Here is a 6,000-nt window from a genome sequence, read left to right on the forward strand (position 1 = left end):
CTTACTAAAATGTACAGTGTGAAAGCGAACCGCACCAAAATGAAAAAATAAAAAAAACATTTGGTTCGGACCAAAGCAAGTGAACTATCGAACTATCCTGGTCTGAATACACCCTTAGAGAAACCCACGTGTACCAAATTTGGTGCATGTATGTAAATATATGCCGGGCATAAGACTCAATGGTGGCACTATAGAGGCATTGGGCCACACCCAGGGCCAAAGCTCTGTCCCTTAATAACTGTCTCAAGTACTGATGTGTGTGTGCCAGATTTCATAAGTTTTTACCCATGTGAACCACTACAAAAATGGTTATGTCTTGAAGAAAAAGAAAATCCTGATAGATCCAATAGGGTCATTGCACTTATGGTGCTTGGGCCCTAATAAGAAAAAGTCGAAACACAGTGCCTATCCAGCTTTGCTGCTTGGCCCCCAAATACTGTCGTACCTATAGTTTCTAGAACAGTTTATTTCTGGGCGTACAGCTCTTCCTTTCAAATGAACATCCACAGTGTCTAACATCTACGGTGCCAAGTGACATACTAGCCGCGTTTAAACTCTTAGTGTTCCTCTGAACACTCACTACGCATACGTTTAACATTAAGTGTGGTCCGGGGTTGCTGCCCAGTTATAGGTAATATTTTACGGTCTTAAAAGACATTACACCGATTGTTTTAATGCGTTTTATTAACAGAAAGTATCGATTTCCCTTATTAGCAGAGCCTCGTAAGATTAGCGAGCAAATTAATATGAAATGTTTACCTCAGATAAGTCTTGCCTTTGGGATGCCACATGTGTGATGTCAGTCCTACCTGTGAATTAGGAGTAGCGAGACGATAAACTTTGCCGGCAGCACCGAAGGCCCATATTTAGCGTTTATTTATATTTATAATAACTAGCGCTCAAGACAGTTAAATCTTCATGTGATCCTTGAGGCTGGAGCATTCAAAACGGCCGCTTTTCCGAAGAACAGCCTGCAGTAAAATTGCTGAACTCTCGCCCTTAACACAATGAACAGATCTCGACACTGGCTGGCGCGCGTGCGCACGCACACACACACACACACACCACTGATTTATTCTGAAATGTTTTGCCCAGTTCTCCTTTGTCATCCCTGGCGTTACTTTGATCACGTAAAACTCTGGTCAAATTAAAAAACAAAAAACAACGTTATATTGTGTTTTACTGATAAGTAACTTTTACACCAAACTCCTTATCTGGCGCTTTCAATCAAGCGGGGTTTGTGCAAGCAGGATGGTCAACTCAAACATCTCTGTCGTCACATCGCATGGGAAACACTCTACAAACTTGAAAACGCTCGAGGATATATAGTCTATATATTTTAAATATTTTTCTCCTGTTCTGGTACTATATCCACACACGACATCCCTCCATCTCCCCCATCCTATACACAGGAAAGAGTGGATCTTACATCATTTGGTCTAAAAAATGCTCTCTGCCTAACAAAGGCAGGAAGCCTGGCTGACTATATGTAAATATCTCTGACATACATGCTTCCCTCTCTGTCTGTGTGTGACTACCAGAGCAATTGTGTTTTTGTCTGTCTACCTACTTATGTTTGTCATCATCACATTCAGTACAATAGCCTATGTTTCAATACACCAAGCACACTACAGAATATATCATCCTGTTACAAATAATATAACCCCCATTCCAAAAAAGTTGGGATGCTGGGGAAAATGTAAATAAAAACAGAATGCTGTGATTTGCAATTCATGGAAACCCTCTATTTCATTGAAAATAGTACAAAGACAACATGTTAAATGTTGAAACTGAGAATATATATATATATATATATATATATATATATATATATATATATATATCAGTATATATATATCAGTATATATATATCAGTGGCGGCTGGTAGTCTTTCAAACAGGGGAGGCTGGTCGGTTACGATATTTCCAGATTTTAAATGAAAAAACACATCAATTTTGCCCATACTCTTGCCTCTGATCTGGCTGATTGTTGGCAGGGTCACAAACTGTGAAATAACAGGTTCTTTTGGCCCATTAGCCTACTGTCCAATATACATGATGGTGGTGTTGGGGGGGGGGGGGGGGGGGGGGTATATTTTAACATTTTATATTTTAAAATTGTGGCATGTTGTTTAAAAATTGACCTCGGCTGTGTTTTTGTTTAAAAATGTTTTCCAAATTGTAGCGGTGTTTAATTCATATCCAGAAAAACATATATTCCAATATAATATACTCAGCATAAACATTTTAAATGGATTCTATATTTTTGGTCCATCCATGACATATTACTAAAGTAGCCTATTTACTGTTGTTGATGTGGGTCACTTGCTGTTAGCCAATTCACTTTCTCGTACCAGGAGAGCTGAAAGGAACGAGTATTATTCCCTACCTTTTTCACCAAGTCAATTTGAGGCGTTGGTCTACCCTGCTCTTTAATTTTAATTTTTTCCTTGAAAGGAAGACTGGCAAATGGCTTCGCCAAAATTAAATCAGCAATGATTGGCATCCGTGCGCAGCTTTCTTGCTAGCTGACTAGCCCCCTCAAGTTCAAGTTCAGTCACTCAAATAAACGAAATTTCTGGAACTAAGATAGCAAACTTGACAACACTATATTTACACTTTATTTACAATGAAAATATATAAAAACTAAAAAAGCTGGTAGAAACCGTATGTAATGAATGAAATCGAAATGTAAGCCGATCTCTTAGGCTACGTTCACACTGCAGGCTGAAGTGACTCAAATCCGATCTTTTCGCCCATATGTGACCTGTATCCGATCTTTTATTGACAATATGAACGACACAGATCCGATTTTTTCAAATCCGACCCAGGCCGTTTGGATATGTGGTCCTAATTCCGATTCCTATCCGCTCTTTTCATATGCGACTTCAGTCTGAACCGCCAGGTCGCATTCATCCGACTTACACGTCATCAACAAGCCACAAACGTCACTATTCTGCACGGAAGTAGGCGGCAGGTCTCTCAAAAAAAGTTACAACATGGCGCATAATCACGGGCGCAGATAGAGGGTGGGACTCGTCCCACCCAGATTTAAATTCACCTCGCTCGGTTCCCCCCCCCCCCCCCCCCCCACTTATAGGGAGGAAAAAACGTCTATGCTGTCTTTCTTTGCATAAGGCAAACCTCACGGAAAAATCAAAAGACTTATTACCATTCGGTTTATTGAGGTGCACGGCAGTGTATACATAGTTGCAACAATTCACATAAAACAAAACAAAGACTGATATTCGGTTGGTTGAGCTGCGCAGACTGCACAGGTTGCGAGCTCGAGCCTGGTTGCTATGGTAACCCACAAGTTTGACAGGCATATCGGGGTTGGGGTTGGTTTGCTGGCAGCTTTGTCACCCCCAGTTTTTTGTCCCCCCAGTTCAAAAAACGCATCTGCGCCCCTGCGCATGACATCAGTGCGAGGGACGCTTCGGGCTGTGAAGGTTCTGAATCTTCTCAATGGAAGGACGCAGAGGTTAGGGAGCTGATTTCCATTTGGGGGGATGCAGCTATTCAAGCTAGATTGGATGGGTCATACCGCAACCGGGCGGTTTTACTTCCGTAAACACTGGCCATGCTCACTGCGTGTGACGTCGTCGTATCCTGCAATGCGCATGCGGAACACTTTTAGGTCGCTTTTCGTTCATACTGAGGATCACATACAAGTCGCATATATTTGTTAATGTGAACGACCTCACAAAAAAATCGGATTTCACAAAAAAATCGGAATTGAGCATTAAGCCTTGCAGTGTGAACGTAGCGTTACAATACACCACAGCACTTGTGAAGCCGCATGGGACTGAACTGATGTTGCCAGATACTACTGACGCTATCCAACCCAAAATATGTTCAAAACCCGTCAAAATGCACTTAAAACAACCCAATTGGGAGGGAAATCGCCCAATCTGGCAACACTGTACCGATGCCTGTCTATAGTTGAAACGAGCTGTCAATCAAAGAAAATATCCAGCCGCTTTCACCAATCACCAGTCTCCTCGCGGAAACTGCCATGTCCCTCCCATGTGAGGCTCGGAGTCCGTGGGCGGGCATTTTTGCAGTATTTGTCCAATAACCGTCTTGCATTTTGAGATTGAAAAGCGCATAGCTCCCAAATGCCGTTGAAGTCCATTGAGGCTGGGAGTCCGTGAGACTCTGTGGGCGGGCATTTTCGCAATATTTGTCCAATAATCGTCTTGCATTTTGAGATTGACAAGCACATAGCTCCCAATCCACTGAGGCTGGGCTGCATTGCGCTGTCACGAGGGGGAAAAACTCACGCACACATTAGGCGAACTGGGGAAAGTTATAACGGAATGATTTCGCACTATAGTGGGTTGAGCGCATATATTTCTATGATTCTGGATCTGAAATAGCAATGTTATAAGGTCGGCTATAACATAAGCCTAGCGCAATTCATCCTACACGATGTTCGTCATTTTTAGAGGAGGCTGAGCCTCCCTCGTTGTCTTAGAGCAATCGCCCGTTTTATATATATATATATATATATATATATATATATATATATATATATATATATATATATATATGAGGAAATAATTATAGTTTGTCCACTGACAAAGAAATGAACATTCTATAATTTTAATGGTAGGTTTATTTTAACTGTGAGAGACAAAACATCAGAAAGAAAATCCAGAAAATAACTTCATATAAAAGATATAAACTGATTTGCATTTCTTTGAGTGAAATAAGTATTTGAACCCTCTAGCAAACAAGACTTAGTATTTGGTGGCAAAACCCTTGTTTGCAAGCACAGTGGTCAGATGTTTCTTGTAGTTGATGACCAGGTTTGTGGACATGTCAGGAGGAATTTTGGTCCACTCCTCTTTGCAGATCATCTCTAGATCATTAACGTTTTGAGGCTGTCACTTCGCAACTCGGAGCTTCAGCTCCCTCCATAGGTTTTCTATGGGATTAAGGTCCGGAGACTGGCTAGGCCACTCCATGACCTTAATGTGCTTCTTCTTGAGCATACATGTCAACCTATACGGAATGTCTGTATTTTATATGGATTTGATTCAATAAACGCAGTATACGGGAGTACAAATAAAGTTATACGGATTCTTTAAAAAAAACTTCAATATTTATTTAGAGCTATAATCAATTCCCACGATGATAAAAGAGCTCATAACATTTACAAATGTACTGTACACCACAGAAAGCACAAACAGCCAGTAAAGAGTCTTATGAAATCACGCGTTATCTTGTGGTAGCGAGACTTCATTCCACTTTTGATCATGCGCACACTGCATTGCGAGAATCCTGCCAACCAGGAAGTAACATTTTGTTTGAAAAGCGTATTTCCACCTGAGCGACTTTCACTAGCGACTGAAAAGATTCTGAATGGGCACTCCGGCAAGATCAACACAGACGCTTGCTGCGACATGCAGCCTAGTGAGGTATTGGTGCAGACTGCTAAAAAAGCTGTCATGGAGTACAATTCAGTACATTAGAGTGACACTTTGTGTTTTTGTCAAACATTGGAGCTTTGTATTCATTCTGAAGGTTTATTGTTATTAATATTGAATAAAAAGTAACTTGGATATATCATTGTTAATTATCATTCAAATTTTAGGTAAATTATTTTAATTTGCATCTTATAAGGATTTTATAAGGGAAATACAGATTTTGGAGGTTGGTTATACAGGTTTGATTGACCAAAGGTTGACATGTATGCTTGAGCCACTCCTTTGTTGCCTTGGCTGTATGTTTTGGGTCATTGTCATGCTAGAAGACCCATCCAAGACCCATTTTCAGTGTCCTGGCAGAACGAAGGAGGTTGTCACTCAGGATTTTACGGTACATGGCCGCATCCATTCTGATGTGGTGAAGTAGTCCTGTGCCCTTAGCAGAGAAACACCACCAAAGCATAATGTTTCCACTTCCATGCTTGACAGTGGGGATGGTGTTCTTCCGGTCATAGTCAGCATTTTTCTTCCTCCAAACACGGCGAGTTGAGTTAATGCCAAAGAGC

The 6,000-nt window shown here is 41.0% G+C and overlaps 1 protein-coding gene across 1 annotated transcript in view; it reads right to left on the bottom strand.

Moving 5' to 3' along the window:
• The window catches only part of LOC132890110 (spermatogenesis-associated protein 13-like), a 399,897-nt gene extending 398,937 nt beyond the window's left edge, over positions 1-960 (bottom strand). Inside the window, exon 1 of the mRNA XM_060926899.1 lies at positions 760-960. The gene's annotated coding sequence lies outside the window, so the exon portion shown is untranslated. The remainder of the gene's footprint in view (positions 1-759) is intronic.
• Positions 961-6,000: the final 5,040 nt, after the last annotated feature.

This window comes from Neoarius graeffei, chromosome 8, assembly GCF_027579695.1.
Source record: "Neoarius graeffei isolate fNeoGra1 chromosome 8, fNeoGra1.pri, whole genome shotgun sequence".
NCBI lineage: Eukaryota > Metazoa > Chordata > Actinopteri > Siluriformes > Ariidae > Neoarius > Neoarius graeffei.